The sequence below is a fragment of the Pleurodeles waltl genome, chromosome 7, assembly GCF_031143425.1.
Source record: "Pleurodeles waltl isolate 20211129_DDA chromosome 7, aPleWal1.hap1.20221129, whole genome shotgun sequence".
In the NCBI taxonomy this organism is placed as follows: domain Eukaryota; kingdom Metazoa; phylum Chordata; class Amphibia; order Caudata; family Salamandridae; genus Pleurodeles; species Pleurodeles waltl.
In genome coordinates, this window is record NC_090446.1 from 888242710 (window position 1) to 888264414 (window position 21705).

Consider the following 21705-nt stretch of genomic DNA (forward strand, 5'->3'; position numbering starts at 1 on the left):
ACAAAAAGTGGGGGGTACGGGTGAGGAAGCAAAGCAGTTAGATTTGAATGGAGGGGAAACAATATGGAGACAGAAACAACACCCCTGGATCAGAGAACCTTGTGATGAAACACAGAAGGGGCAGTGAAGCACACGGTAAGACAGAGCAACAAGGAGATCGGGGGTGAGCACAGAAGCACACAACGAGGAAGAACAACATGGAGAAAGGAGCTAAGAAGTGCACTGTGAGAAGAGAAACACTGAGATGGGGGCAGAATAGCACATAAGAAAGATAGCTGGAAAACACATGTATTCTTGTTGAATGCTTAACTAAAAAGATAAAAAGTATCACCAAAAATGGAAGTGTAAAGACACAATAATGAAATAATGCTTCCGCAGAGGGACAAACTCACAACAGGAATGTAAAGCTCACACATCATCAAATAAGAAGCAAGCAAATGAGGGTGACAATGAGGCCAACAAATAGTAAACAGTAGGCAGGGTGTAAGGCCACTATAAGCTAACAAAATTGGATCCTTGTCTCACAATCATTTCGGTCCTCTCACACTCACCGTCACAGCACCATTCACCATACTCATTAGCACTCAGTGTGGTTATCTTTGTTACCACTTCTCTCTTCTTGACCAGGATGGCATTTCTTTTGCTCCACTACTTTGCATTTTCTACTAAAGTGGCATGGTTGGAGACCTTAACCACATGTGTGGCTGGGACAAAGCTTGGAACCATTCTTATTCTGCCCCTGTGGTCTCTTAATTTTCACCACATCACCCACCTGGAATGATATGTTCTTAACTTTATTTAGTTCATCATGTCTCATTTTGCAACTACTTTGATGCTCTTTTACTTCACAACGCACTGCTTCAACACTAGGTATTCTTTCACTGGCTTTGGTCTTGTTAAGAACCCATACTGGGGACAATTCACACGGAGAATGCCTTCCTCCCAAACAAAACAAAAGGAGAGACTCCCATGGAGACATAAAATGCGTTGTAGAAGGTCCACGACCTTGCTTGTACAGACTTCAACACATCTTCTCCAGCAGCCAAAGCTGTTTGGCCGCCGCCAGACTCATTCTGGACCTCCCTCACTGAGAACACATCTCCCAACATCTGAGGACCCTCCATTGGCTAATAGTCAAGAAGCGAATTACCTTCAAGCTTCTCACCCACATGTACAAGGCCATACACAATGCAGGACCAGCTTACCTGAATCAGCGCGTTTCCTTCCATACCCTGCCAGATCCCTCTGCTCCACCCAAAAGGTCCTGGCCACCATCCCTTGCATCCGCAAAACCACTTCCAGAGGACGATCCTTCACCTACACTGCAGCAAAGAGTTGGAAAAACCTCCCACTGCACTTCAGACAAAGCCTGTTGCTCGCCATCTTCAGGAAGAATCTCAATATGTGGCTCTTTGGATGAGCTCCTCCCCTTCCCCCACTGCCTTGAGACCCTCACGGGTGAGTAGCTGCGCTTTACAAATACTGATTGATTGATTATATGATTTCTTTCAGCATTTTGCGGACCCTTTCCACCATTCTATTTCCTTGTGGGCTATGAAGAACAAAAGAAAGATGTTTAATACCATAACAACTGTCAAAAGTTTGCATAGTCTCAGACTTAAATTGTACACCATTGTCGGTAACTAATTTTTGGGGAACACCTTTTCTGAAAAGAGCAGAGAGGAACTCAATGATCACCATGGTATTGGGTTCTCTCATAAATTTGCATTCTACCCACTTAGAAAAGTAATCCACGACTACTAATGCATATCTCAAATTAGCAGGTAACTTGTACATTGGTCCCACGTAGCCCATGCCAAATTTCTCCCATGGGCCATTCGGAAATTTAATCCGGCAGAAGGGAGGTTTGTATCCCTGTAAAGATTTGTCAGCCTGACTACACCCACTACACTTACCAACTATCAGCTTGATTTCAATATCCATGCTGGGCTACCAATAAAAGCTGTGCACACTTTTCTTGGTGCCAGTTATTCCTACGTGGTCCCTGTGTGCTAATTTCACCAACTTTGCTCTAAGGGTGTTTGGAGGAATCAAAAGACTACCCTGAAGCACTAGCTCACTCTCAATAGATAACTCCTCCTCGATCTTAAAATAGGCTTTAAAAACATTGCTCACATTCCTTTCCCGAAGCTAACCCTTAACGATGAACCATGATTTTTCTTGGCATGATTTGCCAATTGCCACGCTTAGTACATTCTTCCCATTCCTCGAATGACACCACCTCACTATTAGCCATAACACAGTCCACTTTACCAACCACACACTCCACCTCTTGCAACTGATGGGGCATTTAGAAAAGAAGTCTGCCTGTGAGGTTTTTGGACCAGGGATGTGTTTGATGTGGAAACTGAATTCATACAGCACGAGTGTTGTTCAAGGATAACAGCATACTGATTCAAAAGCGAGTTGTGTGATTTCCGAACCTCAAAAAAGCGAGGGATGCTAATTTTGATGGGCCACAGATCACTGTGCATTGACCTCAGCATGCCACGCTTCTGTCCCTTCTCCAGCGACGGTGCAGGTTGCTTACTGTATTGACACAGGGCTTACTCATTAGAGATATCCACTAGGGTTCAGGTGCTGCCATTATGGTGGTTTTCACACACCCTGGTATTAAAAGAAAGCCTTGCCATGGTAGTTCTATGGTAGCCTCCTAACTTCAATAGCACTGTTTCGTCAGAAACTGTTTTCGTTGTATGCAACGAGATACTGACCTGTCACGATACATATTGCCCCACATGTAACGACCATCCTCATGCAAGTATCGATACTAAATGGTATGGAAAGAACTATTTAAATTCAAGAAACGGTGATGCCATTTAATCAAAGTTCAAATGACATCTAAAAATCTATATTTTTCTTTTATGTATGGGACCACTGCAATGTAATTACATGCATGAACCTGTGAATACCTGATGCCATATATGTATGTTGTGAAAGTGTGTCTTCAGGACACTCTTAGGCTGTATTTATGTGGCAAATTTTATTTGGACTGACAGTCAAGGCCTGTTTGTTAAAAAGATATTTACCCCCTGATGGGCAAAACAAATACTGGTGGTGGTGGGAATGCTGGTTCCTCAACTCATCTGGGTGGAAACATATGAGTAAGGTAGCTCGTTGCTCGCTTCTGGGCCATCTCATTAATCTGCCTATGTAGGTAAAATATCATTGCCTTGCCGTAAGCCATGATTTGAATATTTGCAAAGAATCACGGTTATGCCAGAATTTATATCGCTGCGCATATAAAAAAACATTATCAGACAAGAATGTATACTTCCTTGTAAAGAGGTATTGCCTTGCATGAAATTATGAAACTACTTTTGTAAAAATCAATGACATGGAAGAATTTGTATTTTTCCTTTTTGTCAAAGACCACTGCAGTTAGACCATGTGCATTAACCCCTTAAATGCCCTATTGATATGTTGTTTCATTATACATCAACTACAGCTGACCTAGAACACTGCAGCATACTTTTTTACAAGGACCATCAGAAGCACTCGTATCTCTCCAAATAGCTGGCAACTCCATTCGCTTCCCAGAAAGCAAAGCATATTTTGCAAATCATCAGTAATATTACACTGCGCAATCAGTAAAAATGAGAAATTCCCTTCCATTCAGCTATGATCGGAGCCAAATCTCATGTTCAGATAACTTTTAGACTCATTTGTACAGTTGGTAAATTATTTTTCTCTCTGGTCTGTTCTTTAACTTTAGCGCAAAAATGGCCTCTGCCAATAAGGGTGTAACCATGACACCTATGTGATTTGTATATTTACAGCAATGTTCACTTGGGCCCCCGTGTTGGGCACTATTATGTTCTCGACATTCCTGGTTATTATGTGTCATGTTGGGATACGAGAATGCACGTGTTGACATGGCACAGGAGAGCAACAAGGAGCAGATAGACAAGAAGTAATACGAAGCTTCACAACTGCCCGTTTGCATTAGGCTTTAATAAAGTTATTGCTCCTTACCGTCCACAACTCAAAAACGTCTCCACTGCCTAAATCAACATTTTAACAGGCACCCGTATATAAAAACGTTTTTGTCCCCCCTGATAAAGTGAAATTTCCTCATGGCTGCGAGGAAGTTTGCTGGTGTACAATCCCTTCTGAGCAGTGGGAAACTAGTTGGTTGTTCTTCAAACTGCGTGTAATGGGTACATTGTGAGTCAGTGGTCCCAGGTGTCATTTTGCAAATGGGACCATGAGTGGGTTTTTTTTGGATTATGGCACTTCATTCACCTTCAAAAGCATCCTCCTGACTTTTAGCACTCTGGGGCATGGGGTGAGTAAAAAATGTACTTTCTGGATGGGAAGATTAAAAAAGCAATTATCACTTACAAACTAGCATTTACGCCAAAGACAGTAACAACATATCTTCATCCCTTGTCACTCAAGTCACACCTACCATACACATTATGACTTAGGTTCACCCTTCGTCAAATTAATTGAACTACATTATTGTGTATCAATATTGTGATAAATCAGTTAGAAAGGAGAATAAATGGATAGAGAAACAACAAAACGCATCAACCAAATGTACGGAGAAACACTATTAACACCAACTGCAAAAACCACAGAACTAAAAATATATTTATGTTATCAAATAGGCCACGACTTGGTGAAAAAGTAGTATGGAACGCTGGCAGCAGTTAAAAATTGATGAAGTCCTTTAAATGTTTTTAAGGAGTGCCTAGGTTTTGCATTTGAGAAATCAACCAACAAAAGATCCATTGTGTCACCTCAGTAGAACGAAACAAAGAAAGATCGACTCATTTAATGTACATCATCCAGGAAAACATTTTAAAAAAGAAGGTATAGCACTTATGGTGCCAAATGTTGCAATTATAACATGAAAAGTCCATGTAGAGTTACGAACATTGGTAAAACTAATCATTCAGGAAAAAAACGTGGGAAGAACCAAAAAATAATATATGAGCTACCATTAACAAATACCAATTTGCCAGGCACTCCATGGAGGAGGCACTTCTTGACCACAAAACGAGGCTTCAAATGCAGAAAGTTGTCCCTCATTGGCTTAGAATGTCAGTCAGTCAAATTTATGTCTTAGGACCTCATTACAAGTTTAGCGTTCCATGGACTGACTGGTTGGCAGGGTCTGACCATCATAACTCTGGCAGTCTGACGGCTGTATTACGAGTTTGTCTATGGGTCTCCCAAATAACTGCCAGCGGTCCGGTGGCCCCACCATACTGACTGCCAGTCAGTATGGTGGGGACCCTGGCATTCCTTCACTGTGGCTGTCAATGTTAGAGATCCTGCATCGGGACTGCAATGGCTATTACAACCTGCCGGATTGCTAGGTTTTCACTGAAAATGTAATTGCGATGGAAAGCTTGGTGGTCCAGGAGGTAAGGGGCCCAATACGGGGGGCCCCATGGGGTGAAGCTGCAAGGAGGGGAAGGTGGGAGCCCCTGTGGGTTCCCCCCAAAAATTGGGGACTCGGGCCGCATTGTGTCCCGTGCATGGCATGGTGCATGGGAAACAGGCTGCCCATCGTGCTGATAGGTAGGAGAGCATGGCCGTCAGTAGCTCCATTGTACTGCCCTATGTCTCCGCCCACCAGTCACTCCAGCCCCTTGTAGAACTAGTAATACAGCGGTCCTAGGACCGTCGGCCAGGAGCCATTTGAAGGACTGCCACCATGGCAGACTGCCAGTCAGACCGCCAAACTCGTAATGAGGCCCTTAGTTAATTAAATCCATACATGTGAAAATATAAAACATTCATCATATACAAATCATAGTTTGGTAAAAATGGTATAAAAGAGAATAAAACAATTATCTCAAAACTTCAACACAGGCTATGGATAATTTTCCAATTCATTAAAAAGATATAAAAATTCCCTACTGACAGTTCAATAATTGGCACAAAACAGTCACCTGAGTCATCTAAACATCAGATCGAGTGATCCTCCAATTCAATAATAAGGCACTGGTTTTAATAATGCACGACATACTGTCATCATCACTGGCACTATAATATTGACAGATCCTAGAAAGTGTGTTGGTGCTTTTCCTTAGCCTGGCAGGAATGCATTCCAATGTTGGCAGTGCACCCAACCTATATTGGATGAGTTTTTCTTTAACTTCTTTTGACATACAAACACTTAAAATTGGTTGCATACCCAGTTTGTCATAATTATTTAAAATTGGCCAGGTGTGTGGGTGAAGGGCTAACTTATGTTTGTCTGCAGTTGTGAGTTGATGCACACTCACTGATTACCTTTTTAATGGATGTAAAAGGAATGGGAGACTGCCCACAACTCGGGCGCTTGTCAGTTCTGTATTGACTGAATCTAAAAAAAGACTAGGCTATAGACTTACTGCCTGTAGCTGTCATTTCTAACCACAGTTGGCTTTCTAACAAATCAACCTTTGCGGCATGTAACTTGAAACAGGTTTTCAGGTAGGCTTATTGTTTATCCCAGATTTGATTGGGTAGGCTGAATTCCAGGTGTATTTGTGCTGGGGAAGGATGTTTAGGAAGGAAGAAAACACTTCTGTAGATGCTGACTAAAGGTTTATCAAGCAGGATAGAACTTCTTTCGAGGTTTCCCTCCAAGCTTTGGAGTGTGTGAGCTCAAGTCACCTAAATCTGTGAAAAGGTCGGATAAAAAGATATCTAAAAGCAATGGAAAAAATATGCAGCCTTGTTTTACCTGTCCAAGTTTGTGTTTTATGGGTAAGGGAACTACTGTCCCCAATTTTAATATTGTACTTAGGTATTTGAGTGCAATGATGCAATGGTTTTTAGCAAGAAGGGTCGATTTTTTTTTGGTACTAATTTCTACTAAAGAAGGTTGTGTGAGACTGAATCAAATGCTGTGATTAAGTCTACAAAGCATAAATATTCCATGGATTTAGCTTTAATTGCTTTATCAGCCACCACGACCAAAGCCAGCAGATTTGCAGTGGTCCTAATCCCTTCTCTAAACCCTGTTTGGTGACGGGGGAACAATGCGATGTTCATATTCCCAGACATCGAGCGCCCCAAGCAGGAGACTTGTATAAAATTTGTTCTCAGCATCAAGTAAAGAAATTTGTCAGTAATTTCCTGCGTCCATTTATCCACCTTTGTATATCGGGTGGAGTATTGCACCTCTCCTGGAATCCAGGATATGTTAGTTGAGGACTCAGTAATTGAATAGTGGGGTTAAGAGAGTCGCCAAATATTTGGGATTAACTTCAAAACGTTGTTGAAAGAGGCTATTTGAGCCCAGAGCCCTATCTCTTCTTCCATTATTTGTTAATTCAAGAACCTGTTTGTTGGTAAAATCAGCAATCTCCATACTTGGACGGACAAGTAGTTCTAAAGTAAGTTGATTTAGGTTTTCCATATCAAGCGATATTTCCAGCGCACAAATCCCTACATCCCCCTCAGTCTCTAATGAGGTTATTGGTGGCAGTTACGTTGAGATGTTGGGCTGCCATTACTTAATCTTCTCATTGGTGTGCAGCTATATTTGCATTGTTTGCCACAGGACATCTCAGGTCGATTGTATTTACAACCTCCCAGAATCGTTTTGCTTTTCGATAGAATGTTGAATACTCTCTCTCCAGCCAAGAAGAAAACATTTACATTTCCTAGCCTGGAAATGCATCGAACTGTCTGTTCTTCTGTAATTCTCCACCGGGTCACCTCTTGCCCCTGACCCAGTAGTACCTTACTGTGAACTGGTGTATTGTGTTTAGGCTCTTCATGCTGAGGAGAGTCATGAGGCTGCACCCATACCTTTTAGATAGCTCGAGATGAGTGAAAGCAATCTCGTGATGCAGAAACAGAACTGTCTCTTTTGGGATGGTGCAGAGTGTCCGAATGGCCAGTCCAGCCCTGCCTTCATCAGCAGGATAGAAGAACCACATCGAAAACCTCTGATTTAGTGAGAAGAGAAGGGACGAAGCGGCTGTTTCTTTAAAGCGCTATTAAGGCAGCATCAGTGGGACGCTTCCCCCGCTGCGCAGCCCAGACAGTGAACTGGAATTGTTGAGAAAATCATCCTCAGTCTAAGATGCTTCGAGCTCCCTTAAGTCTTTCTACTTTGCGGTTCGTTCGCTGCCAGGAAACCTATCCTGATAGATATAATATAGGAGTGGGGTGCAGCAGAGGCAATATTATTCAGGCCACAATTAAATTACGGAAAAAGCAGCTCTTGCAGAAGATGAGTGATTATAGCTGGGGGCCTGGCTGGAAGGAGGTAGTTGCTGACACCACTTCGGTGATTTGAAACTCTCAGCTGCCAGTGCTGGGAAGTGCAGCACCTTTGATGTCTTATTTCTTGCCCTTGCATTTTTTTCACTTGCTGCTTTCTTGTTTTGTGCTTTTTGTGTCCCACAGAAATTAACACCCCCAACCGCTCCAAACCAGCAACGAGATTTGTTTTGACAACTGCGTCCTCTGATGTTGTGAATGCGGTGAAAACAAGGATAGCGCAGCCTTTAGGTGGTCGCACCACAGAGGTGGGAGCTGTGAGCGGCGCTCGAAGGCAAGCAAATGTGCCTCGGTTTGAGCACAGGCCCTCTGATAGACGGACTCGGTACTGTAGGGGGCCTGCTGTGAAGAGGCACTCTTCCAAACATCTCCCGCACCTCTGGCATGATTTGTTATCATTACAAGTGGGTAGACTTCATTTTTAAGTCTGATATATTTGTGTGAGGCACCCCCGCCGTCCCCCCCACCAAAAGCGGTCTCCCACGTCAATGCCTTCAAACTCCACAGTCAAATATACTGGAAGGTCCTTTTCATGTTCTCTGGATTCAGGACCATGGAGAGCGAATGTTTTTATTCTTTGCGTATTAGCTATTTCAGCACCCTGGGTAGGACGCTGGGACACTTTGCCATTGTCTGACTCTGTTTTGTTTGTTTCTTTCTTTTACAGTTTTACATACTACCTGCTTGACCGAAGGTATAGGAGCGCTTTGTTGGACCTGGCTTTTTGACAGGGACATCCCCAAACTTTTTGCCTCCTTCCTCCTATTTTTTTCTGACCTGTTGTTGTTGGCTTTTGACCTCTGAGCACTTTACCACTGCTAACCAGTGCTAAAGTGCATATGCTCTCTGTGTAAATTGTACTATTGATTGGTTTATCCATGATTGACTATTTAATTTACCTGTAAGTCCCTAGTAGAGTGCACTACATGTGCCTAGGGCATGTAGATTAAATGCTACTAGTGGGCCTGCAGCACTGGTTGTGCCACCCACCTCAGTAGCCCCTTAACCTTGTCTCAGGCCTGCCATTGCAAGGCCTGTGTGTGCAGTTTCACTGCCACTTCGACTTGGCATTTAAAAGTACTTGCCAAGCCTAGAACTCCCCTTTTTCTACATATAAGTCATCCCTAATGTGTGCCCTAGGTAACCCCTAGAGCAGGGTGCTGTGTAGGTAAAAGGCAGGACATGTACCTGTGTAGTTATATGTCCTGGTAGTGTAAAACTCCTAAATTCGTTTTTACACTACTGTGAGGCCTGCTCCCTTCATAGGCTAACATTGGGGCTGCCCTCATACACTGTTGAAGTGGCAGCTGCTGATCTGAAAGGAGCAGGAAGGTCATATTTAGTATGGCCAGAATGGTAATATAAAATCCTGCTGACTGGTGAAGTCGGATTTAATATTACTATTCTAGAAATGCCACTTTTAGAAAGTGAGCATTTCTTTGCACTAAAAACTTGTTGTGCCCTTCAATCCACGTCTGGCTAGGTTTAGTTGACAGCTCCTTGTGCATTCACTCAGACACACCCCAAACACAGGGTACTCAGCCTCACTTGCATACATCTGCATTTTGAATGGGTCTTCCTGGGCTGGGAGGGTGGAGGGCCTGCCCTCACACAAAGGACTGCCACACCCCCTACTGGGACTCTGGCAGACAGGATTGAACTGAAAGGGGGCTTGGTGCATTTCTTAGACACTCTTTGAAGTCACCCCCACTTCAAAGGCACAACTTAGTATAAAACAGGGCCTCTGCCCTACCTCATCAGACACTTGCTGGAGAAGAAACCTGAACCAGAAACTACATCCTGCCAAGAAGAACTGCCTGGCTGCTCAAAGGACTCACCTGTCTGCTTTCTACAAAGGACTGCTGTCTTGCTGTTGCCCTGCTGCCTTGCTGAACTCTTGTCTGGCTGTGAAAGTGCTCTCCAAGGGCTTGGATAGAGCTTGCCTCCTGTTCCTTGAAGTCTCAGGACCAAAAAGACTTCTTCCTTTCACTTGGACGCTCCGTGCGCCGAAAATTTCGACGCACAGCTTGTTTCGCGGCGAGAAAAACGCCGCACACCGACGCTGATTGACGCGACGCCCTCGGGACGATCGAGACTTCGACGCACAACCTCGCAAGGACAAAGCCGCCCGACTTTCCAGGAGAAATCGACGCGACGCCTACCGTGAGTGCGAAACTTTGACGCACGGCCTCGCAAGGACCACGCCGCCCGACTTCCAAGGAGAAATCGACGCGACGCCTGCTGTGAGACCAAAATTTCGACGCACGGCCTCGCAAGGACAACGCCGCCCGACTTCCAAGGAGAAATCGACGCGACGCCTACCGGGAGATCGAAACTTCGACGCGCAGCCCCGCAGAACGACGCGCAGCCGGAAAATAAGCAGGAGAATCCACGCACAGACCCGGGACATCTGGTAATCCCCGCGATCCACAAAAAGAGACTGTCTGCGCGCCGGAAAACAATGCCCGACTTCCCCGCGTGGAAAAGAACGACGCAAGTCTGTGTGTGCTGAGAGGAAATCGACGCACACACCCCTTTTTCCACGCATCTCTTCTCCTGTGGCCCTCTGAGGAGATTTCCCACCAGAAACCAGGTACTCTGTGCTTGAAAGACACTTTATTGCTTTTTAAAGACTTAAAGACACTTAATATCACTTTTCAGTGATATCTTTACAAATTCGTATTGCAACTTTGATCGTTTTGACCTACAATTACCCAGATAAATATTCTATATTTTTCTAAACACTGTGTGGTGTATTTTTGTGGTGTTATACTATGGTGTTGTATGATTTATTGCACAAATGCTTTACACATTGCCTTCTAAGTTAAGCCTGACTGCTCGTGCCAAGCTACCGGAGGGTGAGCACAGGCTGATTTTGGATTGTGTGTGACTTACCCTGACTAGAGTGAGGGTTCTGGCTTGGACAGAGGGCAACCTGACTGCCAACCAAAAACCCCATTTCTAACACGCTTTATATGAGCAGCAGTTACATTACACAAGTACACATTTATTACTTATTTTATTTTCTCTTTTTGTTTGTTTCGTTGTTTGTTTTAGGCAGGGTGAGATTAAGTGAATTGCCAGAATCACAGGATGCTGAGCCAACGCCGCAATACGAACCAGGTTCCCCAGTTCCAAAGTTGGCACTTCCTGCGCGCAAACAGTAGTGATCATTATTGGGACAAACAACTGCATTTACATTTACTTTAAAACACACTCAGCTATTATATTTTATTACGTTTGGGTGAAATTCATTATATTTCTGAATTTTGCTTTACGAAACATTACTTGAAAACGTAAAATTTCGTTATCACGCTATTTTGCATATTTGTTTAAGTTTCCGACGCAGGAAGTGACTGATTTGTAGGGATATTGTCAATGCCAGTATCTTGCATGAGTTGTTTTAAGCGAGGTGTGCTCTCACTTCAAAAACTCACACATGATGTATCAAACCACAATTTGTTCCAAATACATAATTTCACAAATTGAATTTCGTGAACATTTACAAAAACTATGCACTTTTGTACACACCGGGTTCTTTTTAACGCTTTTGGTTCAGGGTTCACGCACACAGAAGCAGTGCTATTCCTTCCTTGGCCCATTTACATCTCAGTAATTTAAACCAGAGCCCAACCCTTGGCAGCTGAGGCACAGAGAAGAAAGGCTTCATTTAGGAAAAATATGTAAAGCATTTATCATTACTAAAACAGTTACAAATTAGAAAACACAACACAATAAAAATTCCACTCCAGTTTTTTTAAAAAGTAGAGCAACATTTAGGTGGTCATTATGACCCTGGCGGTATTATAACCGCAGGGCCAAAACGACAGGAGCACCGCCAACAGGCTGGCAGTGACTCCCGGCGTATTTTGACCGCGGCGGTAGCGCCGCGGTCTCACCGCCGGTGCCGGCGGTTTACTGCCACAATGGCCCCGGCGGATGTAATCCGCCAGGGCAGCGCTCCTTGCAGCGCTGCCCAGGGGATTACAAGTCCCCGACCGCTAGCCTTTTTCTGGCGGTCTGAACCGCCAGGAAAAGGCTGGCGGTATGGGGAGTCTTGGGGCCCCTGGGGGCCCCTGCACTGCTCATGCCACTGGCATGGGCAGTGCAGGGGCCCCCTGAGAAGGCCCCATGCGGCTTTTCACTGTCTGCTGTACAGACAGTGAAAAGCGCGATGGGTTCAACTGCACCCGACGCACGGCCGCAACACCGCCGGCTCCATTTGGAGCCGGCTCCTATGTTGCGGCCGTGATCCCCGCTGGGCCAGCGGGCGGAAACCACGTTTCCACCCGCCGGCCCAGCGGGGATCTCCGAATGGCTGCGGCGGGGGTGCGGCCGCATTGGCGGCCGCATGGCGATCAGATCTTCGCGGGCGGCTGATGCTGCCCCCCAATGTCGTAATGACCCCCTTAATGAGCAAATATACACCAGAATGACACAAATCTGATATAGGGAATAGGACCTATGATTTTTGAAAGTTTTAGACGTTCTTAGCACCAAAAAGGGCAGAGTGCCTGTTAGAAATGGGGTTTCTGGTTGGCTACAGTATACACTAAGCCAGGCAGAACTCACCCACTCTAGTCAGGGCAAGGGAGATACACGTCCAAGATAACCCCCTGCTCTCCCTGTTGGTAGCTTGGCACGAGCAGTCAGGCCTAACCCGGAGGCAATGTGTAAGGCGTTTGCACAATACACACAACACACGTGATGCAAGATGTACACCACAAGGTAAACACAACACTGAGCTATGTAATAATAAACTGTATTGCACAAAACATAATTAGACCAATATTACACGTCAGTAATACCCTGATACCTTAGCAGTTGTCAGAACATTACACAAGCTACTAATACTCTGCAAGAATAAGCAGTTGTCACAATGGAACACGTAAGTACCCAGGATCTGCAACATGAACAGAAGTCAGGAATTACAATAAAGAAATATAGGTACTTGTCATAAAAATATCAAATATGTCCATAAAAGAAACATTATAGCACAAATGACAAGACATAAAGAAAATACCTATCTTTAAGAAAATAACCCTGGAACATCCCACCCTCCCAGTGTTCCTAAGAGTATCTTATTTGGTAGAGTAAGGCAGTCCTAGTGCCGGGAAGGTCGTGGTGGGGGCCCCCGGCGCTCCTATGTGCTCAATGGGGGCCACACTCGGTTCCTCAGGGTGAGGGGCGGTCAGCACCCTCTCTTGATTTCCTAACAGGCCCTTCCTGGGGCCCGTGATCTTTGTGCGGGCCCACCCCAGGCCTCCACTGGCCCTACTGCCAAAAGGGGGGCAAGGTAGCCCAACAAAGTAATGGGGGCAAGAGGAAGGGGCCTCAGGCGAGGCCTACCTTCCCTAAAAATAATGCCCGCTGAATATAGGAGCGTCCCGCTACTATGGCAGTGAATAGTGGTAGGGGGACGTTCCCCTCGCCTCCCCCGAGTCCTGCGCCTCAGGGGCGGACCTGGAATCTGGAGGAGACCTCTGATGAGGTCTCTCTCCCTCCTGAGGCCGCTGCCGCAAACTTGCCCACACCCGATGTGGTGCGCAAGTGTTTTTCTGCATGATTTTGTTCAAAATGGAGGGCAGCTGGTGCCCCGGGGGTGCTCTAAGGAGCGATCCATGCCCCGGGGGTATCGATAGGAGCACGCTTTCTCCGGTTACCTTTGCCTTTGGTCCAGTTCCAAGAATGTTCAAAGAATGTCTACTTTGTAGGGAAAATTACCCTTTACTTATACTCAGTTTACAGTGTCTTTGTCAATGAGGAGGAGAGGGGTTTCCAACCAGTTACAACTGGTTCTGGGAGTGCCCCTTCTCTCCTCCAGCACAGGCTCCAAACATCAGTGGGGGGTAAACGACCTTATTGTGCGAGGCCAGGCACAGCCTTTACAAATGCAGGTGTATATCTCTCCCTTCTCTCAGCCCAGGAAAACTATACAAACTGTAGATGCATCTCTGTGACACCTCCACCCTCCCCTCCCTATGTGCAGGCTGTCTGAAAAGTATGCACAAAGCCCCAACTGTCAGTCTGCCCAGAAGTGAATTGGATGCAAGCTGAAAAAACACCAGAGTCATAAGCACAGATAAATAAGCACTTTCTAGAAGTGGCATTTCTGTAATAGTAATAAAAAAATACACCTACACCAGTAAGCAGCATTTCCCATCACTATCACAACAATACCAAACATGCCTGTGCTACCCCTCATAAATCAGACAATACCTCTGTAGGCGGGCGTCGCTCGCCTCGCCTACAGATAAACAATGTTGGCGTTCGTCCGACACCTTCCCCGGCTTCCGCCCACGTCGTCATGGAGACGCGTGGGGGCGGAGACGCCAGTCGGCCCCGGACTTCCGGGTTGCCGAAGATTTTAAAAAAGAAGACGCCGCGATCGTGCGCGGCGAGCGGAAAACGGAGCCAGGGAAACGCCAGGGATCCCCAGAGCGAGGAGACCAGGAGACGAGAGCGCGAGGAGACCAGGAGACGAGGACAGACCCCGACCAGAAGAAGACGGCCAGACCAGGAGGGTCGTGGCTGTACAAGGTACGTGCCCTTTTCAAGGGCAGCCACAATAAGGAGAGAGAAGGGGAGGGTGAGAGGGGGAAAGAGGGTGGTAAATTACAGGAGGTTAAGGACTGGGGAAGCTCCCAGGGCACCCTACCACTCGACCTTAAAGAGAGCTCAGAACCACCTCCCCTCACAAAACCCTAACCACCCCACTAAAAATAAATACACCACAACTCGTATTAGTTGCTTGCTTAACTGTTCCCTTCCTTTTTCCCTCACACCTCCACCCCTCCCCACACTAAACCCAAAATCAGGAGACCCAGAAATACCGTCCCACTTACCTGCTGTACCCTCTTTTGTTCTTCCGAGGGAAATCGTGGTGCCAAGGGGAGGACACCCGGAGCTCGCCACCTGAAAGAGAAAAAGAAAAGGAAACCACTAACCACCTTGGAGGTTCCACAGACTGGCGGAAGATAAACAAAGGAAGGATAAGAAAAGCTACCATTATATTATATTTTTCCACCTCTCCTAGAACTTAAAAATAAATCAAGAAAATCCCTGTTAAGGGTTAAAAACAATCTGCGTCCGTGTTCTCTATAGCCCAGATCACACACCGATCCCCCACAGTGGTGTCAGAAGTGGGATCAGCGTCCCGACGGGCATATAGAGACAGTTCTACAATGGAGGCCAAACCCAGTCTCGAGAACATGATTAAACAACTTGCGGAAGGTCAGCGCCACCTCCAGCTAGTGTGGGAAGCGCAACAAAGAGAGGCCAAGGAGGACAGAGAGTCCCTGCAATCCGCTCTAAAAAGTCAGGCGACTATCATGGCCAGTAATCAACTGGTCCATGAGACTGCTTTAAAAAAACTGACCGACACCATCGCTGCCAGAAAGGTGCATCCAAATGTGCCAAGTTTGGTATTACAAAAGTATCAGGAGGGGGAAGATCCTGATTCTTTTTTCACGAACTTTGAACGAGTAGCCTCCTCCGCTCAATGGCATGAAGACCGGTGGGGCCAATACATTGCCCCCTTCCTAACGGGCACTCTTCAATCTGCTTATCAGGCTGCCAATCCGGGTGGCATCACCCCATACTCTGAGATAAAGAAAAGTGTTTTGGAGCGTGTGGGACATGACACTGAGTATTACAGGGCAAAATTCCGAAAGGTAAAATGGGGCCCCAGTGAAGACCCACGGACCTATTATTATCGGGTGAAGGACCTGGGACTAAAATGGCTGGGACCCATAGGGACTGACCGTGAGGACGTTATCAAGGTTATAATCCTAGAACAGTACCTGGATTCCCTGCCGACCAGCACCCGAAACTGGATAAGGCAGCACCCAAAAATAGACACAGAGACGGCTGTCGACCTGGCATGCGCCTACCATAGGTCGGTGGATGTGAAACCTCATCCAGCCCGACCTTTGGGAAAAATGCCTATAACTCCTCCTCATTTTCCTCCCAGACGAACAACAGAAGAATCAGGACCCTCACGGAGTACAGAGAGAAGTCCCATGCAACAACCTCAGTGCTTCAGTTGTGGGGAGTGGGGTCAAATTGCCCGCGGATGTCCAAAAAAACATGAGGGGGTAGAGCCAATGGAAATAGGTGTTACTCGAGGAAGAGTCCTATGCCTTGGAAAAAGTGAAATGTCCTTTAAACACCCCCTTTGGATAAATGGATCTCCGGTCATGGCCTTGATTGACTCCGGATGCAGTCAGTCGGTAATCCGTCGTAGTATAATACACCCTGTAACAACGACTGACGATCAGTGGGTAACAATATGTTGTATTCATGGAGACCGTGCTCAGTATCCCCTTGCAAGGGTAGAAATTGAATGGAACACTCACCTTGACCCCCTCTCCGTGGGGCTCATGGATAACTTAATAGAGGAGTGCGTTATTGGGACTGACTACCAGAGATTTTATGAGATTCTGGATCAAACACGGAAGCATAATCCGGTAGATGAGTGGTGGGGTACGGCCCCTTTCTGGGATGACTCCATATGTAGCCCCCCCACAAAGAAAAAGTTAACCCGGAAGGAAAGGAGAGCAGAGAAACTTAAATTTGCAACCAAACAAGACCGAAAAGAAGAGGAGAGATTGGTGGCCAATATAAACACTGCCCCCATGTCTTTTAGAATGAGTCAACATGAAGATCCTACCCTAGTGAATGCCTGGAAGACTGCCAAAAATGCCTCTACTGGAGAGGTAGGCCCCTACTTCTTGGTACACAAGGACTTGCTGTATAGAGTAACCACCAGCGCAAATGGGGAAAAAAGGCAGCTCGTAGTCCCCGAACCATACAGAAAACAGGTACTCTTCCTAGCCCATAACCAACCGGGGGGAGGTCATTGTGGCCGGGAGAAAACCGAAGAATATTTACTGAGAAGGTTTTACTGGCCCGGAGTATATGCACATATCCGGCGATATTGTGCACACTGCCCAAAATGTCAACTGGTAGAGCCAGGAGCCATTAGGAGAGCCCCGTTACGACCATTACCGATTATTGATACCCCATTCAAACGTGTCGGTATGGACCTAGTTGGGCCCCTTCTGCCATCCAGTAAAGGACACACCCATATTCTCGTCCTAGTAGATTATGCGAGCAGGTATCCTGAGGCAATTCCACTCACCAGTATCACCACTAAAGCAGTTGCACAAGCCATGATAACGTTCTTTGCCCGAGTGGGTTTCCCTGAAGAACTTCTTACCGACCAGGGAACACTGTTCGTATCTGGACTTGTGAAACAGATATGTAAGTCCCTAGGGGTTCGCCAAATCAAGACATCAGTATATTACCCACAAACGGATGGTTTAGTGGAACAATATAATTGCACGCTCAAAACCCTTTTGAGGAAAATAGTGAGCGAAACGGGGAAAGACTGGGATCAAAAACTTCCCCTAGTGTTGTATGCAATAAGAACACACAAGCAGTCCTCTACCGGACATAGCCCGTTTGAACTTGTATTTGGGAGACAACCTAGAAATTTACTAGACATGGCGGCGGAATTATGGGAAGAGGAGAATAACGAGGAGCGACCCATCCTAGACTATATTCACAAATTAAAGGCCCATCTCCAGACAGTGTGGGAGGATGTAAGACAACATTTAGAGAAAGCCCAAGACAATCAAAAAACTTACTATGATCAGGGTACCAAACTACGGGTACTACAACCCAACGATAAGGTGTTAATCCTCCGACCCACCTCGGAACATAAGCTAATAGCCAAATGGCAAGGGCCGTATCAGATAATAAAAGCAGTCACACCGGTTACCTATTTGGTGGACCTAAATACCCACCCCAGACGAACCCAAATTTATCACATCAATCTATTAAAGAAATGGGAAGACCCGGAAAATGGCAACAATGCACCTGCAAGAGGGTACCTGATCACCCCGAGTCAACCACTAGCGTTAGAACTATGTCCCATCTCCCAATTAGACCCACAAAAACTTCCCAGGATCAATGAGTCCCTTTCTGAGATAGAGAGACGGCAAATAATGGAGCTAATCCAAAGTCATGCCCGTTTCTTCTCTGAACTGCCAGGGAAAACTTCTTGGGTCCAACATCATATACGAACACCTGAGGGCAAGATTGTACACCAACGTCCCTATCGCATCCCCGAAGCGAGAAAAGTCCTTATCGAGGAAGAAATAACAAAAATGTTATCTCTTGGGGTTATCGAGACGTCCACCAGCCCATGGTGCTCTCCTATAGTGCTAGTGCCGAAACCGGATGGTTCGGTCCGCTTCTGCATCGATTTTCGGAAACTCAATGAGGTATCACTTTTTGATACCTATCCCATTCCCCGGGTGGATGAGGTGTTAGAAAAAATCGGACAAGCCCGTTTTATGTCCACTATTGATCTGACGAAGGGATATTGGCAGATTCCCTTAGCTCACTCGGACAAAGAGAAGACAGCGTTCGTTTCCCTTAGGGGTTATATCAATTTACCGTCCTCCCATTCGGCCTTCATGGTGCCCCGGCTACGTTCCAACGGTTGCTGGATCGTCTTATGAGACCCTTCCATGACTTTATGGCTGCCTATCTCAACGACATTGTCATTTTTAGCTCTACCTGGCCAGACCATCTCCTACACCTAGAAAAAGTGTTCTCAGCGTTGGCAGCCGCAGGCCTGACCGCCAACCCAAAAAAATGTGTCCTAGGACAGACCCAGATTTCCTATCTTGGTTATGTCATCGGTAAGGGAATATTGAGTCCACAAAAAGATAAAGTAGCCACCATTAGACAAATACCACTTCCCAAGACTAAGAAGGAACTCCGTTCCTTTCTGGGGCTGGTAGGGTACTACCGACGGTTCATACCACAGTACTCGACCATTACGGCCCCCCTTACTGACCTATTAAAGAAGCAATACCCAAACGCCCTCTCTCCTTTTTCCCCCCACAACTCCAGGGATTTCACTGGCTCAAGGAAGCCCTATCTACTGAACCCATATTACGATGTCCCGATTTTTCCAGACCCTTTCATCTTTTTGCCGACGCTTCAAATGTCGGATTGGGGGCCGTATTAGCACAGCCAGACGAACAGGGACACGATCACCCAATTGTGTATATCAGTCGGAAGTTGTTACCTAGGGAACTAAACTATCCTACCATCGAGAAGGAATGCCTTGCCATAAAGTGGGCGATAGAGTGTTTACAATACTATCTCCTGGGGCGTCCTTTCATCCTTTACACTGATCATGCCCCCTTAACATGGTTGTCTTCCCATAAGGATACCAATTCCCGAGTATTACGCTGGTTCCTTGAATTACAACCCTTTACCTTTCAGGTCCGTCATATCCCTGGGGCACGTCAGTGTCCCGCTGACTTTCTCTCCCGCTGTCCAGACTCCACGGTCCTCTACCAGTCCCGTTCATGGGAAGGGGTATGTAGGCGGGCGTCGCTCGCCTCGCCTATGGATAAACAATGTTGGCGTTCGTCCGACGCCTTCCCTGGCTTCCGCCCACGTCGTCATGGAGACGCGTGGGGGCGGAGACGGCAGTTGGCCCCGGACTTCCGGGTTGCCGAAGATTTAAAAAAAGAAGACGCTGCGATCGAGCGCGGCGAGCGGAAAACGGAGCCAGGGAAACGCCAGGGATCCCCAGCGCGAGGAGACCAGGAGACGAGGACAGACCCCGACCAGAAGAAGACGGCCGGAGCGGAAAGACAGAGAGGACACGAGATAGCCTGCCACGGCCCAGGAGGGTCGTGGCTGTACAAGGTACGTGCCCTTTTCAAGGGCAGCCACAATAAGGAGAGAGAAGGGGAGGGAGAGAGGGGGAAAGAGGGTGGTAAATTACAGGAGGTTAAGGACTGGGGAAGCTCCCAGGGCACCCTACCACTCGACCTTAAAGAGAGCTCAGAACCACCTCCCCTCACAAAACCCTAACCACCCCACTAAAAATAAAAACACCACAACTCGTATTAGTTGCTTGCTTAACTGTTGCCTTCCTTTTTCCCTCACACCTCCACCCCTCCCCACACTAAACCCAAAATCAGGAGACCCAGAAATACCGTCCCACTTACCTGCTGTACCCTCTTTTGTTCTTCCGAGGGAAATCGTGGTGCCAAGGGGAGGACACCCGGAGCTCGCCACCTGAAAGAGAAAAAGAAAAGGAAACCACTAACCACCTTGGAGGTTCCACAGACTGGCGGAAGATAAACAAAGGAAGGAAAAGAAAAGCTACCATTCTATTATATTTTTCCACCTCTCCTAGAACTTAAAAATAAATCAAGAAAATCCCTGTTAAGGGTTAAAAACAATCTGCGTCCGTGTTCTCTATAGCCCAGATCACACACCGATCCCCCACAACCTCTTACACATAAGGCAGGGCATTTCTAATGCAATCCTATGAGAAGGCAGCACTCACAGCAGTGAGACACCAAGTTAGCCTATTTGTCACTACCAGGACAGGCACACAACCTGGCACATGTCCTGACTTCTCCATACATGGCACCCTGCACATAGGGGTAGCTAGGGCATACCTTAGGGGTGACTTACATGTAGTAAAAGGGGAGTTCTGGGCCTGGCATGGAAATTTAGATGCCAGGTCCCTGTGGCAGAAAACTGTGCACACAGGCCCTGCGCTAGCAGGCCTGAGATAGGTTTGAGAGGCTACTTCAGTGGGTGGCGCAAGCAGCAAGGCAGGCCCACTAGTAGCATTTAATTTACAGGCCCTGGGAATAGGGACACCACTTTGCAAGGGACTTATAGGTAAATTAAATATGCCAATTAGGTATAAGCCAATCATACCAATTTTACAAAGGAGAGGACACGCACTTTAGCACTGGTTAGCAGTGAAAAAGTGCTCAGAGTCATAACGTCAGCCAACAAAGGTCAGAAAAATAAGGCAAAATGTCTGGGAAGTGACCCTGTAAAAAGGCCAGGTCCAACAGTGCCAATCAGAGATATCTGGTCTTACTAGACAGACCAATGTAAAAAAGTTAGTGCTGACTGCAATGGAGCGCAGATTGGATCCTGGAACCAGGTTTGTTTAGTAGAATGTTTGCTTCTGACTTAGGGGGTCATTACAACATTGGCGGTAAAAGCCGCTTACCGCCGTGCAGAAGAGCGCCAACACATCCCGTGGCCACGGAAATCCGCCACAGCTATTATGACACACATCCCGAAATCCGCCAAAACTCAGACACCCACACAAGTCCGCCACACCAAAGGTCAGTGCTAAACTGGCGAAAACAAAACCTCCACCGTCACGCCAACAGAAATACACCCATGCTATCACGACCCATGAATCCACGCAGCGGTCTTTCAACCGCGGTATTCCATTGGCGGTCCACACCGCCGCGCTCAAAATACACAAACATCTCCAAAACACCACCACATTGGACAATTCGAAATACACACACCTGATACACATACACACACCACTCCCACACAATCAATACTTTATAAAACACATACCCACATCACCCA